The sequence below is a fragment of the Carcharhinus amblyrhynchos genome, chromosome 3, assembly GCF_965287045.1.
Source record: "Carcharhinus amblyrhynchos chromosome 3, sCarAmb.v2.hapA, whole genome shotgun sequence".
NCBI lineage: Eukaryota > Metazoa > Chordata > Chondrichthyes > Carcharhiniformes > Carcharhinidae > Carcharhinus > Carcharhinus amblyrhynchos.
The window spans coordinates 126,288,022-126,315,134 of record NC_137326.1 but is presented as its reverse complement, the minus strand read 5'-3'; positions in this window follow the sequence as shown (position 1 = coordinate 126,315,134).

Here is a 27,113-nt window from a genome sequence, read left to right as displayed (position 1 = left end):
AGACCATAAGGCATAGGAGCAGAATTAGGCCACTCGGCCCATCGAGCCTGCTCCGACATTCAATCATAGCTGATATTGTTCTCATTCCCATTCTCCTGCCTTTTCCCCATAATCCCTGATCCCCTTATTAATCAAGAACTTATCTATCTCTGTCTTAAAGACACTCAATGACCTGACCTCCACAGCCTTCTGCAGCAAAGAGTTCCACAGACTCAGCACTCTCTGGCTGAAGAAATTCCTTCTCATCCCTGTTTTAAAGGATCATCCCTTTAGCCGGAGGTTGTGCCCTCTGGTTCTAGTTTTTCCTACTCATGGAAACCTCCTTTCAACGCCCACTCTATCCAGGCCTCACAGTATCCTGGAAGTTTCAATAAGATCTCCCCCTCATCCTTCTAAACTTCAATGAATACAGGCCTTGAGACCTCAACTGTTCCTCATATGACAAGTTCTTCAATTGAAGGATCATTCTTGTGAACTTCCTCTGGACCCTTTCCTTGGTCAACACATGCTTCTTTAAATATGGGGCCCAAAACTATTGACAATATTCCAAATGAGGCCTGACCAGAGTGTTATACAGTCTCAAAAGTACATCCCTGCTCTTGTATTCTGGTCCTTTCAACATGAATGCAAACATCGCATATGCCTTCCTAACTGCCAACTGAACCTCCATGTTAAGGTTAAGAGAATCTTGAACAAGGACTCACAAGTCCCTTTGTGTTTCTAATTTCCTAAGCATTTGCCCATTTAGAAAATAGTCTGTGCTTCCATTCCTCCTTCTAAAGTGCATAACCTCACACTTTTCCACATTGTATTCCATCTGCCAATTCTTTGCCACTCTCCTAACCTGTCCAAATCCTTCTGCAACCCCCCTGCTTTGTCAATACTACCTGTGCCTCTACATATCCTTATATCATCTGCAAACTTAGCAACCATGCCTTCAGTTCCATTTTTCAAATCCTTAATGTGTATCGTGAAAAGTTGTGGTCCCAGCACTGACCCCTGAGTCACACCACTAGCCACCGGCTGTCATCCTGAAAAAGACACCTTTATCCCCACTACGTGACTTCTGCCAGTCAGCCAATCCTCTAACTATGCCAGGATCTTATCATTAACACCATGGGCTCCTAACTTATTTAACAGTCTCTGCGGCACCTTGTCAAAAGCCTTTTGGAAATCTAAATAAATCACGTCTACTGGTTCTCCTTTATCTAACTTCCTTATTACCACTTCAAAGAACTCTAACAGAGTATCTAACAGATACTCTGAGGGATTGGCTGAGGAGGAGTGACGTCCGATAGCACAGTCTCATCGGATGATGATCCTGAAGGAGAAAGAATCTGGGTCAACTTTGGGGAACCTAAATGGTGTGGGAAACGTCAAACTCATTTGAGATATGGATGAGTGTGCTTTAGACTCTCACTTGCTTGGGCCATTCCCACCTCATTGGCTACTGGCCTTCCTCTTTGATTTCCAGGCCTTTTGTCCGAAGGGACAAGTCTTCCCCCTATTATGTGCAGTCTTATCCTTTGTGGAAAGGAAAAGGAGATTCAGAGATGATGGCCACATGGAATTGGAGACTTAACATCAGTGATATGTGTGGGATCTGGGCAAGTCTGTGAGGGGTGTTGATGTGAGTGTCAGGGGTGAGACAAATGCGGATAATTTGGATTGCAGGGGTGGAATTGGAAGGTCTGAGGAAAATGTAGACCGGCTGGTTGAAGGCTGGAAGTGCTTATTCTCACCTGGCTGTTAGGACGGGGAATGATAATAGGACAGGACAATTGGGTACTCACTCTTGCAGCTCTAAGGAAGTTGTTAACTTTCTTCCTGCACTGAACAGCTGTCAGCCAGGTCAAACTGTTGCTGCTGACAACCACGGTCCCCACCACCCAGGCTTCTGCCATTACGTTAGCAGATAGTCTCTTGCTTGCCCTTGAGACCAGGCCTCTCCTCGATAGCATTCAATGTCCACATTCAAGAAGCTTGGCATTGGTGTCCTTCTGGACATCCTCCCGGGTGACCTGACTGTGGGGTGTGCAGGGAACGCTTTTAAGTTGCTCCTGCTTGTTGCTCCTTCAGGTGATTCCCAACTCCAGCCAATCAAATGGCAGTGGAGACGGAGAATCCGCATGTTTCAGGTGGAAGCCGGGCTAGCTTATTTGAATTCGTAGGGTGGCTTTGTGGACACTGCTGCCAGCAGAAGTCCAAATCACTCCTGCTTTCCCACGGGAAGAACATGTCATCTCAAAATGGGAGAATTGTGTCCACTGTGTTCTGAGTTCCGCAAGTACAGGCTGGTTGGGTATGATCAGTATCTTGCTTGTTGCAAATAGCCAAAGGGTTATTTTGTTTGATATGATCTGTGAATGCATTTTCCACTGTTGGCTGCAAGCCTCCCCTCACTGGTCAGTTTATGTATTGGGATTCCTGGTGTTCCATGTACAATGAGGTTGGCCTAATCGGCAACCTTGTAAATTGTGCCTGAGCCATTTGCTCGCCATGCAAACTCAATGCTCAGATTGGACGCATCAAAGCCATTGGGCAGGATAATGGCTACACTGATCAGGTCATTGGTCACCATATATCACACAAACTCATGAATATGCCTAAGGCCATTACTCTCAGTCCAGAATAGTGCCTACTCTAAATGGAACAAAAAACAAAGAACAAAGAACAACCCAGCACGGGAAACAGGCCCTTCGGCCCAACGAGCCCCCGCCGCCGCATCCTCCTACACCTACCCTGCCCTGCGTGTCTGCGAGTGGAACCCCTAACTTAGCCAAATTCAGGGGAGAATAGTGTCAATTTGGTATACCAATCAGCCTAACAGCACATCTTTGGGGTGTGGGAGGAAACCGGAGCGCCCGGAGGAAACCCACGCAACCACAGGGAGAATGCGCAAACTCCCACAGACACAGGCCCAAATCCATGTATCTGCACAGCTAGCAGTGCTAGTCACTGAGCTGTTGCGGCGCCCATCTACCGGTCCAGGATCAAGCACACACACCGACACGAAGTACTAGGCCACTCCCGGAACCTCCAAGAGCAGCCCACGCACGACCCACCGTGTGCATGCCCCTTGTTTGACAACAAGGTGGACCTCCACCTGCGGAATAAAAAGACAAAAACGTTAACATATAAGTCTGCATTTCCGGTGTCGTCCCAAGGCTCTGACCCTATTTAATACCCTCTACTATAACCCTCCATCCTTGTTTTGCTCATGTGTTTATCTAAGTAAACCTTAAACAAGTCCAATGTCCCTGCCTCCACCACCCTACTTGGTAGCGCGTTCCATACCCCCACGACCCTCTGCGTGAAGAACCTTCCTCTCACATCCAAATTATACTTCTCCCCCCTCACCCTTAGATCATGACCTCTCGTAATTGGGAAAGGGTAAGGTGTCTCAGAAATTTAAGCAAGAGGTGAAGCTAACCATTTCACACTGCTACGATGCAGTAGCAACACGAGTAGTGTCCACCACTAACAGTATGTTGCTGTTAAGGCAATCACACAAATGAGTAATGTTGGTTATTGATTTCAGTACCAAGGTGATGCCAGGTATGAAGGTCATACATCCCAATGATTGGTTGGTTTTATCAAATAGCATTACCCTTTGGTTGTTTGCAACAGGCAAAGCACAGACCATACTCAATCAGCCCATGCTTGCAAACCTCAAACCATGGCATCCAATATTAGATGTGATTCTGTGACTGGATTGCATTGCTAAACAATTGTGATACCAATTTAAGACAACAAATTTAAGAATGTCAGTTGGGCTCACAGTGTGGATCACTTGTATGTGCTAGAAGCTACATATATTCGCAGACAGAACCATGTATTTTATTGACAGAAGGATCATGTCCATTCACTGTGCCTTTTTCAACTAAAGAAAAGCTTGGAGGACAGCCATTCCTGACTTATTCTCCAGGGCAATGACATGACCAATTACGGTCAAACTGCCTGGTTTGAATTTAAACAAAGGCTTGGCAGTTAATTGCTCCCTGGTGCTTCTGCCATGACTACACTTCTGCCACTTGCCAACCGATCAGCTTGTTCTTCTCATGCAAAATAAATTGTTGTTCCCATTAAATTGGTTTTCTTGTGAGTCTGTCCTGGTGAGTGCAAGATGAAAAGCTTCAACAGCATGTTTATTTTCTCGCCAATACTCAAGTTCTGTACGAACAAATGACTAAATCTATAACTGAAGTTATGAGTTCCTTTATTTTTTAATCACATCCAAATCATTTTCTAGTCTCGGCATTCGTAACAATTTCTGCACTGCCTTCATAATGCAATCTAATGTACTGTGCAACAAAGTAATATCATGGCTCAGCCTAAGCTGTTAAAATTCTGACTCATTGCAACTTGGTGGTCATATGAATCACATGCTGAATTACACCCGCTACATGGCTTTCAAATTGATTTAGTGTTCTATAACATTTTCAGTTTTAACTTTGATGATTATAGCTGTGAGTCTACTAAAAAAATCTCTAAGATCGAGTTGCATGGTGTAATCTGGCGATTTCTTCAGTTGTAATACAATATTTCTGTATTTTTTCAGATTGCTGACGTATCAAAGTCAAGGAAAATAGGCTTGCAAATATTTTGAGGAAATCACAAGCAAGTCAACGGAAGGTCAAAGAATATGATATTGCCGATAAATGTCTAACTAGATGGCATTTTCACAAGCTCACAGATGATTAAGAGTATAAAAACATAAGAAACAGGAGATGGAGCAGGTCGTTCAGCCCTTCGAGTCTGCTCCACTATTCACTTTTACTGATGTACCATAAAAAGCAATCTTTCTGGTTGTATCACAGCTTGGTATGGCTCCTGCTCTGCCCCAAGACCGCAATAAACTACAAAGGGTTGTGAACGAAGCCCAGTCCATCATGCAAACCAGCCTCACATCCAGTGACTCTGTCTACACTTCCTGCTGTCTTGGAAAAGTAACCAGCATAATCAAGGACCCTACGTTTCCCAGACACACTCTCTTCCACCTTCTTCAATCGGGATTAAGATACAAAAGTCTGACGTCACATACCAACCAACTCAAGAACAGCCTCTTCTCTGCTGCCGTCAGGCTTTTGAATGGACCTATCTTATGTTAAGTTGATCTTTCTCTACACCCTAGCTATGACTGTAACATGATATTCTGCACCCTCTCCTTTCCTTCTCTATCAACGGTATGCTTTGTCTGTATAGCGCGCAAGAAACAATACTTTTCACTGTATGCCACTACATGTGAAAATAATAAATCAAATCAAATCAATGAGACCATGCCTCTTCTAATTCAATGCCATTTTCCTGCACTATCCCTATATCCCCTTAAAAAAATGATTCATAAAAATAGATGCAATACTAGAGAGGTTTAGCACAAGGGAAAAGCAGTACTATGCCACTGATGAGTATTTTGGCTGACTGTCTGAAGCAAACTTGGCAAATGCAAAACACTATACGTCATACAACATTGGCAATGGTCCTGGAAGGCAGAAATGTGTGGTAAGCTTATAAAAAAGGTTCGAAAGGAGAAAAAAAACATGAAGAAATCTTTAAGAACAATCAGTTTTTGTCTGCCCAAATGTTTTGTTGGATCATTTTAAGTGACATGTCTGTTGGTGGGTTTCTTTGGTAGTGCTATTGTAGGGTGGAAGTCATAGTTCAATAGGTCTGAAGAAGTCTTTGTGATAGGTTAACTGTATGCTTTTATTGACCCTTAGAACTATTTACAAATGTACAGGGAAGGATACTAGCTCGGAGCTATCTCCATGCCTGCTGGTACACAGGGTTCTGTGCAACACCTGGCTACCCCATGGTGCAGGTCATGTGCTCTTGCATCACTCTATGGGTGTTACTGTATTCAGTCTAATGTTAACTCTATACGTGCCAGACTTTTATCCAATGTATTTTAAGTGATTATAACTTATCTTATGTCTTACATTGTTATTGCCATCATATATTGACATTGTTATTATTATGTTATCGCTACCCTCATCTCCCTCACTTCAAGTGTTTGAATTCACAGGTTCAGGAGGCCTGGAAGCCATATAATCCTTCCACATCTTCTTCACACTACTGTTGGAGGACTGGTAGGCTCTGTCGCTGCTTGGTCATCTAGTAGGTTTGGAGGTTACTCTGGCACCAGGTTACATTCCTCAATACCTTTCTATTGCATTGTGAGAACAGATGGTCAAGGAACATAAGAACATAAGAACATAAGAAATAGGAGCAGGAGTAGGCCATCTAGCCCTTCAAGCCTGCCCCGCCATTCAATAAGATCATGGCTGATCTGTCGTGGCTCAGTTCCACATTCCCGCCCTCTCCCCATAACCCTTAATCCCCTCGCTTATCAAAAACCCATCAACCCGCGTCTTAAAAATATTTAGCGAGGCAGCCTCCACCACCTCAACGGGCAGAGAATTCCGGAGATTCACCACCCTTTGAGTGAAGAAGTTCCTCCTCAACTCCGTTCTAAACCGCCCCCCCCTTTATCTTGAGGCTGTGCCCCCTAGTCCTACTGTCCTTTCTGAGCGGGAAGAGTCTCTCCACCTCTATCCTATCCATCCCATTCATCATCTCCTGTTTCTCCTGTCTGTGCCCTCTGCAGTGCCAGCTGAGTAGGAGAGAAGTTGGCCTTTGTTCCAACGACATTGTCTTCTCTCTTGACGTTTTTAATCCAGACCTTGTGTCTTGTGAAACGGCTCGCTTTCTCATGGCGGTTTTTCCTCTACACTCCAGCACCTCTGCTTCTGTAGCTAATTTCCGGGTCAAGATGCTTTGCTGAAACTTTTCTGAGGGCAGAATTTTCTCATTTTTGCAGCATGGTGGTTGAAGCAAGAAAACTGGACTGCAGCTTGCTGGCGTCACAGCCAGCTTCCCTCGCCACCCTGTGAAAGAAAATGGAGCCATGGCCCATGCCGTCACGCTGATAGGATGGGCCTGAAAATAGCCGGGAACATTGGGAATCCCAAGACTGGGCACCCAGATCTCTGACAAAAAAAACACAGGAATCCCCCTGCAAGCACACAGGAACCACCACCTCCCCCCCCCCCCCCCCCCCCTCCATGTGCACATGGGTAACCAACCCTCCCCCCTCATCCCTATGGATCAGAGGAAGTCCCCCAAATGGAGCTCCCCAAAGGGACCCCCTCCCCCCATGCTACTCACCCTGCCACTAGGGTCAGTGCCAGTGGTCAGAACTAGGGGGTAGTGCAAGGGCATTTCCCTCTTCCACCGGGGCCCATATTGACTTGTGCACTCCCAATGCACTCCCACTATCTTTTTCCCATGTTAAAAACCCTGTTGCGAAAGTCACATCAGGACATGGGGAGATCCCATCGTGGGGTGTGTGGGACGATTTGGCAGGGAACCCCCTTAATGTCATTATCACTTCTTTAAATAGGATTTCTAACCTTTCTGGGTGGAAACCTTGTTATGCCACTAACAGTGCTGGAGAAAATTTGAAAACGGGATCTTGCTGCACATGCGGATATAAAATCCAAGCCTTCGTGTTCCAGCAATTTAGTTTTTTCCTACATCTTCTGCAAGGTCTTGGAATTTTTTACAAGTTGCCACTATGTTGTAGGGTGCTGGTTATAGTTTAGTAGGAGTGAAGAAGTCTTCATCATCCTATGTCAGTTAACTGTAAACTTTTAGAACATTTAGAACTATTTTCAAGTATACAGTAAAGGGTACAAGCTGTCTCCATGCTTGCTAGTACACAGGGCTCAATCCAACACTGGACTGACTCTGTGTTCCAGTCATATGCTCTTTTGCATCACTGTGTCAATGGTACTGCACTCAGTCCCACTTTAACCCAACATGTGCCAGACCTTATAATGCTGTTCTTCACCACCACTGGTTCAAAATCCTGGAACTTCCTTCCTAGCAGCATTGTGGGTGTACCTACACCAGCAGTTCAAGAAGAAAGCTCAGCACCACCTTCTCAAAGGCAATTGGGGATGGGCAACAAATGTTGGCCTAGCCAGCAACTTCCACATCCTGTAACTGAATAATAAAGACCCTTATAATGTAGGTGGTGCCTGACATACACAAAGGCATTTGGGATGCGCACATGACACTTGTGACTTCCAATAGTTGTTGGCAGTGGTAGCAGAGGCAATGGAATGGGGAGGGTGGTGGAGAAAAAAAAACAAAAGGTGGGGGAAGCTGGACAACATAATGACCTGGCCCAATCGATTGTTTCCATGAGGGATGGGACGAGATTGATGGGACAAAATGGGGTGATCAAGAATGGAATAAGGATGGCATTGGAGGTGAGAAAGCAACCCAGATGCTTAGATGAGCAAGCTATTTCTGCAGGCACAACGGGCGCTGCAGTTCAACCCAATTATTCAGGTGTGTTCCAAGGCCCAAGTCCAATCATGTCTATGGATTCATTCTCCCTGTGCGGGGATCATTTGATCTGGCATCATGGAACAAAAATTTCTGCCCCAAGGACTTCCCTTCTTAAGGCACAAGCTGGAACTGACAGTATTGACATTGGATAATGGCTCTACATCATAGAACATGGAGTGCTTAATTTTTAATCCAGGGCAGAAGCTAATGCCATGCTGCCCCCAAACACATAGCAAGGAAAATCAGCCAATTTGGATCTCATTAACATTGATCAAAACAGTTGGACACCAGTAGTGGAGTCCCATGGAATCAATCCCCCAGGGCGTTATGGTGACACAATAGTTAGCACTGCTGCCTCACAGTGCCGGGGACCTGGGTTCAATTCCCGGCTTGGGTCATTGTCTGTGTGGAGTTTGCACATTCTCCCCATGGCTGCATGGGCTTCCTCTGGGTTCTCCAGTTTCCTCCCATAGTTCAAAGATGTACAGGTTAGGTGCACTGACCATGTTAAATTGTCCCTTAGTGTCAGGGGGACTAGCTAGGGTAAATGCATGGGGTTATGGGGATAGGACCTGGGTGGAATTGTGATCAAATGGCCAAATGAGCCAAACGGCCTCCTTCTAGGCTGTAGGATTCTATGATTCTAAAATAAGGACTTCTGGAGGGGCAAGCGGGTTGGGGGAGAGGTGCAGAAGTCAATGACAAGGGAGCTTTTGAGATTTCTTTGTGAAGGCCAGGGTTGTGTTCGTCCGCAAGGAAAGGAAAACAAATTAAATTGAAAGACATCCTGCCTGGTAGGATGCCAACTCAGACTTCAAGTTAAAATGGCAGATAAGCCCCCATTCAGAGAATCCCTACAGAGCAGAAGAAGCCCATTCGGCCCATCGAGCCTGCACTGACAACAATCCCACCCAGGCCCTATCCCTATGCCCCCACATATTTACCTTGTTAATTCCCCTGAAACTAAGGGGCATGTCCATCATCGGAATCCAATTTGTCCACTGAAAGAGGTTCCCACCAGGTGGGGTGCTGGTGGCTGTCCTTGCTGCCTGCAACTTAAAATTGCTGTCATCTGAATCAGGACAGGAAAGAAGGGGTGAATCTTTCACTTCGTTTTAACAAATCCCTCACTTGGTTTCAGCAAGAGGGGTAAAGTTATAAATTCAAACTCATAATTTTGATTTTTACTAAAGTAACTGATTTCCTTTACTTTCCGCACTCTCTGGTATATGAAGAAGGGAGCAGAAATAACCCTCAAACTTCACCACCCCAAAATCTATATGTGCTTTGACAAGGGTACAATCCTCTGCTCGGAGGTTGTTGCCAGATTGCCAACAATCAAGAATCGCCTTTCTTGTCCTGTCCATGCTGTCATTCTATCTTAGCGCTGTAAATGCTTGGAGTGAGATTTATATGCACATTTTAGAAGTAACTTCAAAAAGCTCATCAGTTCTCAAAGAGTTAATATCCATAATGAGTTAGAGGTTTAAATGGCCATGCCGTTACTGGTGAGGATTATCACACTGAAGCTTTGCTTATTGTCTCTGCTCAGTTTAACCCTCTTGATTCAATGGCACAGTGGGTGATTTCCAGCATTTTCATTCTCTTTTTGTTTATTGCCTTGCAGTTTTCCGTATTTTTCACATCCACTAACTTTTCGTAAGAAAGGCACCTGGCCCATTCTTTATCTCTGCTCCCCAGCCTATTGCCAAGGCGAAGAATGCATAAGCCAACCTGACACTCTGCTGCAGAACACATAGATGCACTGATGTAGCTCATTCTTCCTTCATGTGATCCTGCACCAGAGGACATTTCCGTCTGTGAATTATTTGAGCAAGGAAATCCTAAGTCCGTTTACAAAGAATTTAGATTTACAATCTTGTTATAAACAACTCACAGCAAAAATCTACTCAAAGTTCATTGAGTTTTTTTTCTCTGTAAATTCCTCCACAAGGTGTCATTGTCTTCTGGAGTTTTAGCAGAAATTTGAAAAACAAAACTTTTAAAGAAACAAATGATAGCTAATAATACATTCACACAGAAAATTTGCTATCTTTGGCCAAATTACACAAATAGAACTGGCATTTACATTACATTGGTGTAAAAAAATCAAAACACAAGAGAAAGGAAAACTGATTTAAAAGCCCAGCATAGCATGACATATATTTTTCAAAACAAAGTTTAAAATATCAATCTCAATTCGTAACCTATTACTAATTCGTAATCTGAAGAATGATTGCAAATGACATGTTTTCAGGTAAATAATTAATACTGTTGAAATGTAAAAAGGAAAATCTTGAAATGTTGGACGTCTGAAGCAAGTCAGAAATTTTTGAAAATACACTATGGGCAACAGAAAGAGAAATTATAGATTTTGTCAGTTCATCCATCAGTTCCAATGCACATCTGAAGTGCCATATATTGTCCTTTCTCTTTATAGGTTCTGACTGATCTGTTGTGTATTTCCAGTGTTTTCTGTGGTAGTTCAATCAATCTTGCTACATCATCCTGCTTCTCATAATGTCTACCAAATGTGCTTTTAATTAAACATAATAAACTACCTTTTAGTGTCTATGACTCTATCTTTTTGATATTGCATTTTACCTTTAAGTATATGCTACATGTCAAGTTGTACCTGACTCACCTGATGAAGGGGCAGTGCTCCAAACGCTTGTGATTCCAAATAAGCCTGTTGGACTTTAACCTGGTGTTGTGAGACTTCTAACTGTGCCCACCCCAATCCAACGCCAGCATCTCCACATCATGTTTTAAAGGTGGTGATTTTGTTACCCTGAGATATGGCTGTCACATTCACAGAAAAAAGTTACACGCAATATTTTGCATGGTTATAACTATTTTAACAGTGTATTATAATTCATAAGCCTCTGAAAAAGTCTCACAAAATTATTGCAGAACTAAAAGTCTTGTTTCTTGATCATCCCTTCTTGAATGGTGACTTGACGGAAGAACAGCAGTCCTGGTTAAATCTGTTTAATCACTATTGTACAATTTTCATATAAAGTACTAGACCAAGATGTTGGAAATGCAAAAACTGACTTAAAGGTGGCTGTAATTTTAAGACTTCTTTTGTCTAAGTACCTGCGGTGTGTAATGCACTAAACTGCCTGAAGGCACTTACATCTCCAGAGGTGACTATCAGAGGTCCAGCAAATTTCCCACAGGAATGCTTTTTGCCTCTATTCATAAGTTAAATGATCGGAAGTCGCCACATGCCTTTGAAATGTTACCACGCGCACAAATTAGCAGATGCCTCCGGGATTGTCTTTGGAGCTGAGCCGAGAGCAGGGCACGCTAGTTAATACAAAAGTGAAATACAAATGGGTGCTGGAAATCTGAAATAAAAGTGGAAAATGTTGGAAACAAATAGCAGGTCAGACAGCATCTGCAAAGAGAGAAACAGAGGCCTAGAATGTTTGCAGAGTTGTGAAGCCTCCATGGCCCATGCAGAATTGGCTCTGGAAATTTGGAATCAGAGCCTGGGAATCTGGATTTGGATGTCCAGTGATCAATGATCAGTGCTGGGCCCTCAGCAATTCGCTACCTATAGTATGGTTTTAATGAAGAGACAGAGAGTAATGTATCCAAGTTTGCTGATGTTACAAAGCTGGGGGGGAATGTCAGATATGAAGAGGATTCAAAGAGGCTACAAAAAAAAAGTGAATAGGCAAAAAGGCAGCAGACAGAGTGTAAAGTTGGGAAGAGTTAGCTCTGTGGCACAATGGTTAGTACTGCTGTCTCGTAGTGCCAAGGACCCAGATTCAATTCCCGGTTCGGGTCACTGTTTGTGCAGAGTCTGAATGTTCTCCTCGTGTCTGCGTGGGTTCCTTCCAGCTGCCCTGATTTCCTCCCACAGTCTGAAAGATGTGCTGGTTAGGTGCATTGACTATGCTCAATTCTCCCTCAGTGTACCCAAACTGAGGGAGTGTGGTGACTCAGGGATTTTCACAGTAACTTCATTGCAGTGTTAATGTCAGCCTACTTGTGGCACTAATAAATAAACTTTAAAAAAAAACTTTGAAGAGTGAGTTTATTTCTGTTGCAATTGGGAGTTTTTAAAAATGCAGAATATTTTTGAAACGGTTCAGAGAGACATACCAGAAAGTTAGCATGCAGGTAGAGCAAGCAGTTAGGAGTCAAATGGAATGTTTACTTTTATTGCGAGGTGATTGAAGTACAAGCATAAGGAAGTTTTGCTCCAATTGTGTAGTGTTTTGGTGCTTTGTCCTGCAAGGGTGTGCAGGATACAGCTGATGAGGGCACGCATGATATACACTGGAGATTTTTAAGAATTCATTTTTAAGGGATGTGGACATCACTGGTCCATCTCTAACTGTCCTCTATCTGAGACGGCACCTGAGAATCAACCACATTGCTGTGTGTATCTAGAAACACATGCATGCCAGGAAAGAATGGAAGATTTCCTTCCTTAAAGGGCATTAGTGAACCAGATCTTTTTCCAAATAACAGGCAACAATGTTTCCATGCTCATCTGTAGACTTTCAATTCCAGCTTTTTGTTCAACACAGGTTTCACCATCTGCCACAATGGGACTGGAACCCAGGTCCTCAGATCTTGTCCTGGGTCTTTGGATTACAAATCTAGTGACAATGCCACAATGCACAGGGCTCCTCCAGAGTGGCCTAAACAGCAGAAGCGTTGCTTAAATATCCCAACGTCTTGTTTAATGACATTATGTGTGACAGCATAGCTTTTGTTTTATTCATGCAACTCAACTCTCTGCAGACTGCATACTGAAGTCTTACACAGTTCGATGGCCTTTGAACCCTTGATTTCTGATGGTGGTCAAGTGCTGATGGCATAAAAGACTGGCGCAGAGTAAGGGCATCATAAGTGCTGCCATAGTAGACCATCATGATCTACTGTGTATAGTCACTAACCAGCTGAACATGAGGGAGGGAACTCTGCGCCTATGGTACATTTCAAGATTTACATGAGGACACCTCAAGGCACCATATGTTCAACCTTTGGAGTCTTCTCTGGTAAGGGAGAATGCATTAGAATCATGGAAACCCTACAATGCAGAAGGAGATGGCCCATTGAGTCTGCACCAACCACAATCCCACCTAGCTCCTATCCCTGTAACCCAACCTATTTACCCAGAGACTGAGGGGCAATTTAGCACGGCCAATCAACCTAACCCACACATCTTTGGAGTGTGGGTGGAAACTGGTTTACCCAAAGGAAACATATGCAGACATGGGAAGAATGTGTGCAGATTTCACACAGACAGTAACCCAAAGCTGGAACTAAACCGGGGTCCCTGGTGCTGTGTGGTAGCAATGCTAACCACTGTGCCACCATGGCACCCAGTTGGATTCCCCTCTCTTTACATATAGAGCTCAGTGATGTCCTTTATTGAACAGTGGAATTTGGACGTTCCCTTTAAATGGGACAGGTAACGGGCACCTTCCTGAAGTTGAATACATGTTTAGGAGCATGAGGTTAAGAGAGGATGCTAGCTGGAGCATTACGGTTGAAAATGGCGCTGTTGTAGTCAAATCATTATTGCATGCTGACATCATCATCTATTTGCTCTTCATCTCTCCGGGACATGTTTCTAGTGCCCGTACTAAAGACATGCTCAAAATAGCATTTGCTATGGTCCACAGTGTAAGTTATTTGGACCCAAATGGCAGTAGACGTCTGAATTTTGACTGCTAAGTCGTGGAACAGAATGTCAAGAAAGGTAATGATGGCTGACTAAATCAATTTATTCTACAGTGGGACGTGATAATTCCTGAACACTGCAGCCAGCAAAATGGATTTGAAAGGTTTTACCAGGACTGTGCATCCTTTCTTCCATGGAACTGAATTGACCCTGTCAGTCACGAGCGACTGTCAAATTGAAATTTCACTCCCAGCTCCAATTCTTTAATTGAAATTGTTTCCTCATCTGCTTGGTGAATTGAGTTAATAAATTTTATCTTTGGAACAAGTTTCAGAATCGGTATTATTGTCCTTTGAAACTGTTTCATCTCCTAATATACATGAAATCTGTTCCTGGCTGACCATACTCCAACTGGAATCTTGAGCTGAAATCCCTGGGCTTTATTGGTTTTGGTTTCTTGAATAGGACATTGATCTGAATTATTTACAGAGTTGCGCTTCTGGAGCGTGCATGCTTATTCCATCACATCTGCTAAACATTCTTTATAATTTATACTCACGTGCCCTCCAGTATATTAGCTGTTTCATCTTTTTTTGTAGTCGGTATCTTTCTAATACTGCCTCTTTGAAAATGAAGAGGGTTGAAAATTTGTGTGCGCTGGTGTTTAGGACTGGTCGTTGCAATTTGTGATCAACTTGTGTCAGTTCCAAACAAAGTGAGCAACACATTTTTTTGATCTGATTTGATTTGCTATTGTCTCATGTTTTGGGATATTGTGAAAGGTGTTATTTCTTGCATGCTATACAGATGAAACATACTGCTCATAAAGTAAATAAGGGAGAAGGGAAGGAGAAGGTGCAGAATATAGTGTTACAGCCATAGCTAGTGTGTACAGAAAGATCAACTTAATATAAGATAGGTTCATTCAGAAGTCGGATGGTAGCAGGGAAGAAACTCTTCTTGAAACGGTTGGCAAGTGACCTCAGACTGTTGTATCTTTTTCCTGACGGAAGAAAATGGAAGGGAGTATGTCCGGGGAATGTGGGGTTTTTGATTATGCTGGTTTATTTTCTGAGACAGCCGGAAGCGTAGACAGAGTCAATGGATGGGAGTCTGATTTGCATGATGGGCTGGGCTTTGTTCATGACCCTTTGCAGTTTCTTGCAGTCTTGGACAGAGCAGGAGCCATACTGAGCTGTGATACAACCAGAAAGGATGCTTTTGATGGTGCAACTGCAAAAGTTGGTGAGAGTATTAGTGGATGTGCTAAATTTCCTTCGCCTCCTGAGAAAGTAGAGGCATTGATGGGCTTTATTAACTATAATGTTGCCATGGGGGGGCCCAGGAGAGGTTGTCGGTGATCTGGATACCTGGAAAATCGAAGCATTAGATCATTTCCACTTCATCCCCGTACATAGCACATAGATTTGGTGAACTCACCTCACCTGAATAAATGTAATGTGAGATTGAGTGAGTCCAGCCTCCTCCTTCTTTATGTTGCAGGCTGCCGCTGTGCTTGGGCGTGGGGGGGGGGGGGCGGGGCGGGGGGCGGCGGAGAGCGCAAACCTATTGTGCTAATATCACATACTGCTTTTTCTAAACAAAACTCAGCAGAACTCCCACTCACCTATTGAAGGACCTGCACTCGGAAAGGTTGTGGCTTGTGCTACCAAATAAACCTGTTGGACTTTAACCCAGTGTTGTGACACTTCTTGCTGTTTCCAAAGGCAGATCATTATTAAAGGCAGCTGCTTTCTTCAAATGAGGGTTGCGGGTAAATGATTTGGGGTGTTTGAAATTGCACGAAAATGGCAAGGTAGGCTATGGAAAAGGTCCCCAGCTTCAGTGGTATTTTTGAGGCGTTTGTCACACAGGTGGTCCATGTGAAAGGCCATGTTTCTGTGAGGGATTGGGAAGCAGATAACCCTCATGAAAGATCATTCAAAGGGAGTGAAAGCAGTTTGCCAGGGAGATAAAAAGAAGTCTCGTGTTGGTGGACAAGGTGAGTGAATGCATCTTTGAACCTCATTTCACACCACCAAATGTTCACCCTGCTCAATGCAACATGTGCCGTCACTCATTCAGCAGCTCTCACTTGGACTCAGCACTCACACCTAGCATCCAGATACTTCATCTCACCCACACACACCTACCAATGCTGCCAGCTCCACACCCACTTCTTGCTGCCTCCACATAGCTCCAGCTATTCAGTTTTGGCAGGCATATCACCCGAATACAGAACATACTAATATTCCTTTGCAGGAGAAGATGGCCCATAACACCAGGGAGGTCCAGAGAACAGTTGGAGGATTGGTGTAAGCCCATCCCCTGAGCCCGCATGGAAATAGTGCTCTGCATCAACTTTAGAGACCCTCTTTTGATGTGTATTTCAATGACTTCCCCAATGTTCAAGATAGCAGAAGTACTGTTCAAGGAGGTCCACTGCCTGTTTGAGTGGTTCCAGGGCTTTCATTATGGTTTGCTCTTCTTGCGTCATGGAAGGGCAGAAAGGGATCAGAAGCTATGTGTAGAATGGGTAGCCCTTGTCCCCTAGCAGCCAGCCGCTGTTCCTTCTGGAAAACACAAGACAGTGTTTAAGGCATGCAGGATGCTGCCAGAATTGTATATTCAGGAAATTCACCAAAATGAATGCATTAGCTACATAATTTATTGAGTGGACCTCTTCCTGTTGAAATAGATGGCCCACACAGGAATGTGGATGCAGTCAATGGCCTCTGAAAATCATTCTGATCAATATCTACCGCACAATCAGCATCAGTGAGCAAAAGATTCCCCGGTCATGACCACATTGCTATTTATAAGAGTTTGCTCTGTGGAAATTGGCCATTGGGTTTCCTAGATTACTGCAATGTTCAAAAGTCAAGGCCATGATTCACCCGAATCAGTTCTACATGCCCATGCCAGCTGGAAAATCGGAATGTTTCCTGCTGGCATTGGCAATGCCTGTCAGGTGGGATTCACCCACCTGATTGATGCAAATTTATGCATCATGGGAAACACAACAGCATGAACTCAGCATTTCTGAGATCAGGATACCCTTTGTAAAGGGTGCCCCGATCTCAGGATTCCTACACAGGTCATAGAAACACAAAAACATAGAAAATATAAGCAGGCCCTTCGAAGCTGCTCCGCCATTAGCTTTGATCATAGTTGATCATCAAAATCAATATCCTGATCCCACCTTCCTCCCATATCCCATGATCCCTTTAGCCCCAAGAGCCATATCCAATTTACTTTTGAAGTTACATAATGTTTTGGCCTCATCTTCTTTCTGTGGTAGTGAATTCCACAGATTTACCATTCTCTGGGTGAAGAAATTTCTCCTCACCTCAGTCTTAAAAGGTTTACCCTTTACCGACAAACTATGACCTCTAGTTCTGGATTCCCCCACCATTAGGAACATTGGGCAGAATTTTCTGGCCATGCTTGCCTCGAAACCAGAAAATCCTGGCCAAGATTAATGGATATTTCCATGGTCCAACCCTTGCCTTCCTGTGGCAGGCAGAATGGGAAATTTTGTCCCATTTTTTCTGAATCTAGTCTGTCTAATCCTGTTAGAATCCCGTAAAATCCCTTTTCACTCTTCTAAACTCCAATGAATTCAATCCTAAATGATCTAGTCTCTTCTCATATGACAGACTTGCCATCCCAGGAATCAGCCTAGTAAACCTTTGCTGTACTCCCCCGATAGCAAGGACATCCTTCCTCAGATAAGGACACCAAAACTGCACACAATACTCCAGATGTGGCCTCACAAACACCTTGTGTAGTTGTAGTAAAACACCTTTATTCCTATACTCAAATCCTCTCGTTATGAAGGCCAACGTACTTCTTGCCTTCTTTACTGCCTGCTGTAACTGTGTGCTGGTGGAATTAACCTGGGCCTCTCCCCTGAAACGGTGGTCTCCTGGCTGGACTGTCTCCTCCAGCCCTGGGAAACCTGGAGATCACTCTTATCAGCGCTCTGATCAAAGTCTGCTCTGTGGACTGCTCAATTTGATCTCCATGCCCCCTGGACGCCTGGAAGACAAATCACAGCAGCACTCCATTCTGCAAAAGGAATTCCCTTTTTCTCTCTAAAAAGCTGCAGGTGTTAGAAGACCCCTTTGAAGTCCTCTGAGTCACAGGAGAGGTCATTTTCACTGGGTGGGAGTGGGGAGGATGGAGAAGGGGAATTCTATCCCCCCAGCTACTCATTCAGACCCATCCTTTTAACACTGCTTTTTTTCAAGCATTTGAGCCTTGCTCAAAAGCTCAAAACTTTTGCTAGTCTTTGAAGTCCTTTGAAAACCATTGCTACTTTTGAGACATGAACATTGCACTTGGGACAGACAAGGCAGCCAATGAAATGTCATTGGTGTGACTGCACTTATAGAAGACTCAGTCAGCTTTTGCATACTCTCCAAAGTGACAATCTCGTCCGACAGTTAGGGATCTTAATTTTCATAAATCCCAAAGCTACACTGGAGGCGAGACAAAGCCAGGCAGTTGAGATGCCTCCTCTGACACACAGCAAATGTATCCTTATGGTTAGCCCTTGTGAATTACAAGATGATCAGATGACATAAAACCCTTAAGGATGCACATCTTTGCTTATGAGGAATGCTGTTCTAGCTCATTGCACACTCACTGTTATCACATTGCTCTTCAGCACATTGTGAAAAGCCTAAAGGCAGTTATGACCTTCAGAGATCATCATTTGGGATTTGCATCAGTAATGGATTGAAGAGTCGAGGGTGATAGGACAAACATTTTTGTCCACCAATTGAGTGAAGAGTTCAAAAGAGAAAGTGCTGGAAAATCTCAGCAGGTCTGGCAGCATCTATAAGGACAGAAAAGTGCTGACGTTTCGAGTTCAGGTGACCTTTTGTCAAAGATGAGATTTTCCAACATTTTCTCTTTTGGTTTCAGATCCCAGCATCTTCAGTAATTTGCTTTTATTACTGAGTGAAGAGTCCCTTCTTACAATCTGCACAACTTTAAAGTTGCAGGCACTGAAGGTTGGATGCCTCAGTGCCTGCGCACAAGTGTGCCACTGTTTAGTCAAATTGATTTGGCAAGGCGCTCCGGTTTTTAGCTGAGATCAGCATATTGCATCTGTGAACATTGGACACCTGTCTGGCTGAGGGCAGTGCACAGAAGTTCTGCAAAGAGGCCAATATTGTCGTGATCCTGCCGTGAGATAGTGGGCAGATGGAGGTTGAGAGTTCATAAGCTTTCTGCAAGTGTGATCACATCTTCCCTGAGACAGTGCAGTTTCACTTCAGGAATGCAGACGAGATAGGGGAACACCTCTGCCTCAGTGGTGCCAAGCCAATAAAACACATCAAGCCTTGCAATCTGAAGAGTGCAGCTGACATCCTTTACTGATATTCTCAACCTTATCTTTGGAGATCCAGCGACTGATTTAAGACTGAATCTGGAGGTTCAGCGTCTGTCTCAAACTCAGCAGATTCCTCTAGCAATCCCACGAGTGCCGACAACCTGTGATGCTCCTGCCTGTGCCTGCTGTGGATCAGATTGTGCACTTGTTCACCAGATTGTGAGCTGCCCTAGAACTAAGTCCCACTGAGGTGTGCGTGTGTGTGTTTCTGCATTGGCGTGGTTGAACGCTGTGATGGGACTTCTATGTTGTTGTCCTTAGAATCTTCATCCGAGATCTTGCTGGAGCCTAAGTTGATGGCCCTGGCTTCTGGCTGACCTCAGAGGATTTCCAGAGGTGCCTGTGAAAGAAAGGAGAGATAATTAGTACATGGCAGGCGACTGTGAATGAGGAGAGATTATTCACAGTATGGTTGTTGTCCTGCATGAAAACAGATGGTGTGAGGAAGAAGGATGCGAGTGCATTTGATAAGGATGTCTGGCGTGTGTGGGTGATGTGTGGTGCCATCGGCAGCATAAGGACGCAAGCTCCAGAGGAGATATGGATGGATGGAGATGTGAAGGGGAGTGAGAGTGAGTGGGACCATCCTTTGGGGTAGCGGTGAGTGAGATCCATGTGAATGCATGATAGGCTCTTGAGTATGTGAGTTGAGAGTAAAAAGATGGCTGATTCACTCTGACAGATCATTCATTCTCTCCTTCACTCAATGGCTGGCCTCTTTTACAGAGCTCTGAAATTGCCCACCGCTGCAAACTGCCTCCTAAGCTATATCAGTGACCTTGTTGAAACTCCTACAGTCATAGTGGGGTAGAAGACATTGTGGCAGGCCTTCACAGCATCCAACAAGCATTCCAGTGAGACATCACTAAATTTGCGCACTGCATGCTTCCTGGTGTTTTACTGAGCTGTGAGAGTGCGAACACTATGCAGGGGCACCCTTTAAATATGGTGCCCGGAGTTGAGGAGCTCTGAGATCACAGCAGGATGGGTAAATCAGGAGTTGCTTCCCCCCCCAGCGATTGAGTGTGACCTCACTGAGGAGTAACTAATGATGTCTGGAGTGGTTTAAAAACTCGCCATTGAGGCAGACAGGTTGAATGCCACTTTCTCACAGCACCTTCTATTTTTGAGGAAAATCCCAGTTTAGGCTCCAGGGATTGCATGCAGTCCCATTCCTATCCATTGCAACTTTTGACACTAATTGGCCAGCAACTCTTGAAGGCAGGGTTTCCTCCTGATTGAGGCCTGGAAATCCCATTGCAGCCAATTAATGCTTGTTGAAGTGTGAAATGGCTAGGGCGGGGCAGTCAGAATCAGTGGGGTGTGCTCCCCAGCCATTCTTCACATGGCAGGATGGCTAACCCTGTCCTCCTAAAAATCCTGGCCCATGTGTCCCCAAATTAGGGCATTCCGGGTCTGGGTACACTTCCCCTTCTCATCTCAAACCAAGAAAATGTCAATTAAATTCAAATAAAGGGCAGTGCCTCCCCCTCAATAAACTGTGAAGTTAGCTAAAACCTGCACTGGCGATAGATCAACATCCCCCCTATAGATGCAGATTATCTTCGCACTTTTCCTGATTGTGCTTTGTGAGAGGAGGATGAAGTTGAGGGCTGGGGGGAGGGGGGAGGGGGGGTAGTAAACTGTGGAGAGGTGGGATTGGGTTGAGGGGCGGATGACGATGGGAGGGGAGAAATCAAACCTAGGGTGTTTATTCCTGTGTTCAGCCGAGCAGAGATAGCACAAGAAGTGGTGACATTTTTTGCAGCCTCAACACCCCTGCTTTTTAAAATGTAAACATTTGGTCAAATACTCTGTGGATTGGCAGCAATCTGAAGCACACAATATGTTGTGTACTACTATTGATGATTTTGCCAACTTGGAACCTGAGCTACAGGATGACATCTTTAGCAGCAGAATTGTCAGTTAAGGGGCACGAGATTCCTAATTAGACAAAATGCATATAAAGTGGAGTGGAGAAAAATATATGAAGGTTGAAGAAACACAGAACTATTTGGAACTTAAAGCAGTCAAAATAGAAAGTCCTGAATATGTGCTTGATTTATACCAAAATTATAAAGGATAGATCAAAAGAAAATAAGTATCCCTAATGATAAAAATAATAAATATGTGCTCATAATGGCACCAATTTCTGAATTGTACATGCTTTATTAAATATTCAAGTTCAGTATATATAACACACTGAACAATTGTTGAGGCAGATGGCTACTTGAAAGGGCAGTTGTTGCATGATTGTTCCATTTTGCTATGAATTATGTGTTCCGATGAATCTTGCCAATGCAAAACACACACAATCAATGGCAGAAGGAAAGGATTATTTGAAAAAAAAACATGCTATGATGTGAGCTGTTGCTGCTCTGCTGGAAGCAATGGAAAATTGAGCTAATTTGCCATACAAGTAGCTTGGGAAAATCCCAAAACAGCGCCAAGACAATTACATCCAGGTGCAGGAACTTAATTTAACAAAACCTAGGCGGATCTCTTCAATGCACAGCCTCAACCTAAACTGTGTCAAAATATGTGTGCCCTTGATGGTATAGAGCTTTGCCTGTAGTTTCACTGATATGTGTTGTATGTGTCTGTGGTTGGCTTGTAAACCAGAAACTAATATTTTTCCCAAATAAATATTGCACATCTAACAGCATAGCAGAACAGCTGCCTCTTCTCTCTCAAGCAGTCCCTCAGGGTTGAGGATGACTTGCTTCTACCCCGGTTCCATGGGTTCCAAGACGGTTGATCGGTCCAATGCGTGATCTACAGACTCTGCCACATGAGGGGCAGTTGATGCTTGAAAGGTTGAGAAGGCAAGTTGTATGGAGGTTCATGCACGTTCTCCAATGCCTTGACATCACCCCCGCACATTGCCAACAAAGCCACTGGGTGTGTTTGCGCCTTCTTGAATGTGAATCTCCATTTTGGTCAGTCACCAACTGGGGTCTCACATGAGCCAGCAGATATGGTTGGCTTCTTTGACAAACAGATGCTTTGGGAACACCACTAAAATTTTTCCACTGTAATCCTGGGAATCTCCTGCCACAAGCAAATTCTGAGTAGAACAGTGCTTTGGAAGTCTGGTGTCAGGTATGTGAATGATATGTCCTACTTGCTTTTGAGCAATTAGTGCCTCAATGCTGGGCATGGTTTAGCTTATTGTTTAGTGTCACAACTAGGCTTATATTAACACTGCAATGAAGTTATTGTGAAAATCCTCTAGTCATCACGCTCCTGTGCCTATTTGGGTACTCTGAGAGAGAATTTAGCATGGCCACTGCACCTATCCAGCATGTTTTTCAGACTGTAGGAGAAAACCAGAGCACCAAGAGGAAACCCATACAGACATAGGGAAAACATGCAAACTCCAGACAGACAGTGACCCAAGCCAGGAATCCAACCCGAGGCCCTGGAGCTGTGAGACACCAGTGCTAATCACTGTGCCACCATGCAGGCGTGTTGTCTTGGGAGAGGACACTGCTGTTAGACCACCTTCCCTGCCACCGGACTTGTAGGATCTCCCCAAGGCATTGCTGGTGGAACCTCTCCATGTGCTTTGAGAAAGCTGCTGTATCATCTGCTGCGTTGTAATTTTAGTGCTTCAACTTTATATATGAAAGTGTTGCATTTTAATTTTGGCATGAATTTTCCTATTTTAAAACCGCTATATAAATGTAACTCGTTACAAAATAAACTCCACCAGAATGCTTGCCATTTGTATCAGCAAATAAATAGGGTGTGGTCTATAAATGCCTTCTTGTCTTGACTTTGAGCTAACTTAAAGCAAATCTTTCAAAGGACAAAGAACAAAGAACAGTACAGTGTAGGAACAGGCCCTTCGGCCCTCTAAGCCTGCGCCGATCACATTGTCCTATCTAGATCCACCGCTTGTATCCCTGCATTCCTCATCTGTTCATGTGTCTAAACAGATAAGTCTTAAGTGTTGCTAACACATCTGCCTCAAACACCTCATTTGGCAGTGCACTCCAGGCCCCCACCACCCTCTATAAAAAAACTTCCCCTACACAATTCCACTGAATCTTTCCCCCCTTACCTTGAACTTGCACCCCCTTGTAATTGTCATTTCTGCCCTGGGAAAAAGCTTCCAACTGTTCACCCTATCTATACCCCTTATAACTTTATAAATTTTCCACCAGAAAACTGATAGGATTAGACTAGCTGACTACTGAGTTCAACAACAATAACTTGCAATTATATAGCATTTCATCTATATGCACAACTAAAGCACTTCACCAGAGCCTTATCAAACAAAATTTGATGGCAAGGCTGATAAGGAGATATTAAGGTAGATGACTAAATTTTGGTCATAGAGGTAGGTTTTAAGATGTGTCTTATGGGAAGAGAGAAGTCAAGGAAAGGAGAAGTTAAGGGAACCTAGGTTTTAGACGATTGACGGAACATCCACCAGTTGCATGTGGAGCAATTAATAATGGGGATATGCAACAGGCCAAGAGTGGAGGAGTCTTTGGCAGTCCCTCAGGGTCCAGGATGACTTGCTTCTATTCCAGGAGGATGGGTTCTGCAGTGGCTGAATTGTCCTTTCCTGGTTCTGCAGCCCTGCCACAGGTAGAGCAGGCGGTGCTTGATGAGACGGATGGGTGGAATGCTCTGGATTCTACATGCTCTTTTCACTGTTTGTGCTTGACCTCCAAATGCTCCACCAGGTGATGCTCAAGATGGATGGGTGCAGACATCTTGGAGAGCTATAAGGCTGGCAGGTTTTAGAGATAGGGATGGGCAAGGCCACGGAATGAATCAAAATGAGAATTTAAAAAATCAAAACATTGCAAATATGCGTCAGTGAGGACAAGAGTGACTGGTGAGTAGGATTTAGCACAAGTTGGGATACGGACAGTTTCGGATGAGTTCAAGTTTTTGTCAGGGGGTTAGCCAGGAAAGGATTACAATATGCAAGTCTAGAAGTAACAAAGGAACAGATGAGTGTTTCAGTAACATGGTGAAATCAGGACACGTTACTTACATGCAAGATGGCAGATTTGGCGATGGGGTGTGATCAGAAGTTTGAAGGAAAGTAAGATTGAGTGGGCTGTAAAACCAGTGGCCGTCTTATCATGTTAAGCAGGTTAAGTCAAAATTACCCTCTTTCACTTTTTGGGACAATGCCCAATTTGGTTTTAGCATGTCATATGGTTTAACATATCTAACTCTCAAAAATGCAGCATTCTCCATTGCGTTTTTTTTTTACGAATTCATGCTTCTGGCATGGGAATTTTCACAGTTGGAATGTATGCCAGCAATTCAATCTGGTTGACCAGCAGGCCCTGCAGGATTGAGGATGAATAAACTGGATTTTAATGTGCAGGTGGGCTGACAGCAGTGGGTGGGGCGGACACTTGAGAGCAATGGAAGGTAAATAGTCAAAGAATGTGGCCCACCCCACAAAAACCTTCCTCCAAGTAAAAGGTGTTGCTGTAGGTACTTGCAGGAATCCTACTTGTCTCTTTATGGGGTAAGTGGAAGATTCCTTGCCCCTGTCTTACTTGGGCCCTTTCCCTAATCTCCTTTTCCGATATATTTGATGACTTTATTGGTGCCACTTTCTGTTCTTGCCTTGAATTGGAAAACATCATCAACCTTGCTTCTAATGTCCACCCTTCTCTCATTTACACATAGAAATTAGAAGCAAGAGTAGGCCTTTTGGCCTCTTGAGTCTGCTCCGCCATTCATTTTGATAATGACTGATTATCAAATTCAATATCCAGACCACCAGTGATCTAATTTAGAACTTCATAAACTAAAGTGAAACCAAGGTAATGAGAAGCTTCTCCTGAAAACTCACCAGTTGGACCACTTCATGGGCAACTGGAAGACATTTTGTGCTGTGGGGTTACAATTTTTGCTAGGGGCATAGTTGACTATCCAGCTGCAACCTGCTTTCAAAAAATTATCTTTGTTTTCCCAACTGAAGTTACGGGTCAAGTTTCGATTCAAACTCATTTGCATTATCACAAATGTAAAAGGCCAAAATCCCCCATGAATCATGGTTCATCTCTGGCTCGCCCCTTCCTTTCTTGATTTCTCTGTCTTCATTTCTGGTGATAGTTATTAACAATGTTCATCATAGGCTCACTGACACCCCCAGATATCTCAACTACCCTTCCTCTCACCCTGCATCCTGGAATGATTCTATCCCATTCTTCCAGTATCTCCACCTTATCCGTTCCAATGACGCAGACTTCCATAACTGTACATCTGATCTGTCTTCCTTTTTCCTTAACTGAGGATTCATTCCCCATCATTGCTCTCGAATGTGTCCAAACATGTCCTGAACTTCTGCTCTGCGATTGTGTCCCAAGCTCACTAATAATATTTAAATTTCTATTTGAATAGATTTAAATACTGAAAACAGCAAGACTAATCTCGCTGGATGTCTAGGTCTGGTAAGATTACGACAGGCAAGAAATCAGGCGCGAACCTGATTTTTTGCCCATCTCACAATGTTATGAGCTCATTCTGCCCATCAGCCACTGTGATGAGAATGTAAGATCACCCTCATCTTCTCCTCTCCTTCCCTTTCAGCCTTCCCATGGCACTTACCTGTTCAAGTGCAGGAGATATAACACCCTCCCCTTTCACCTCCTTTCTCCTCACTGTTCATGACCCAAAGTACTTCTTCCAGGTGAAGCAGCCGTATATATGCTTCTTTCAATTTAGCATACTGCATCTGCAGTCTTGTCTACACTGGATGATCATTTTGTGCAGAACCTCCATTTAGTCTGCAACCATACCTGTGAGCTTCCAGTGGCTGTCCATCTCTATTTTTCACTTTGCTCTCACATGACATCTCTGTCCTCAGCCTCTTGCAATGTTCCAATGGAACTTATCACAAGCTCAAGGAATAGCACTTAAAGTTTCAGTTGGCACTTTACAGCCTTCTGAACTAACACTGAGGTCAATAATTTCAGACCATAATCTCTGCTTGTCCAGTTTGTTTCTTTTTTTGCATCTGCTGTCCCTGATCTCACTTCTGCTTTCAGGCTCCATCCTTTGTTTCTTAACTTGACACATTACTTCTCATTACAGGCATCACGGTGGCACAATGGTTAGCACTGAGGCCTCACAGCAATGGGGACTCGGGTTCAATTCCAGCCTTGGGTCACTGTCTATGGAGTTTGTGTGTAGTCCACATGGGTATCCTCTGGATGCTCTGGTTTCCTTTCACAGATGTGATAGTTAAGTGTATTAACCGTGGTAAATTGTTGACCCACTGGCGTTGGCAGGATTTTCTCACCAAGACCGCACTTTGACAAAAAAATCAGAAAATTCTGCCCCATGACTTTGGCCTTTTATATTTATGAGTTTGAGTCGAAGCTTGATTCGTACTTCACTTTGGAAAACAAACACAGTTTTTGAATGCAATTTGCAGCTGGACGGGCAACTATGCCCAAAGCAGAAACAGTGCAAGTTGTCTTCCAGTTGCCCAATTGTTGAGTTTTCAACAGAGGCTCTTCTTGACATTAGTTTCATTTTAGTTTGTGAAGTTCTTACCTGGATCATAAAAATGTTACCTAGCTGTAGAAGGATCATAAATTGCTAGTTCAAGGGGAATTGAACAATTACAAGATTTTCTGGTATGACCAGGGTGGCACAGTGGTTATCACTGCTGCCTCACAGCACCAGGGACCCAGGTTCAATTCCCTGCTTCGG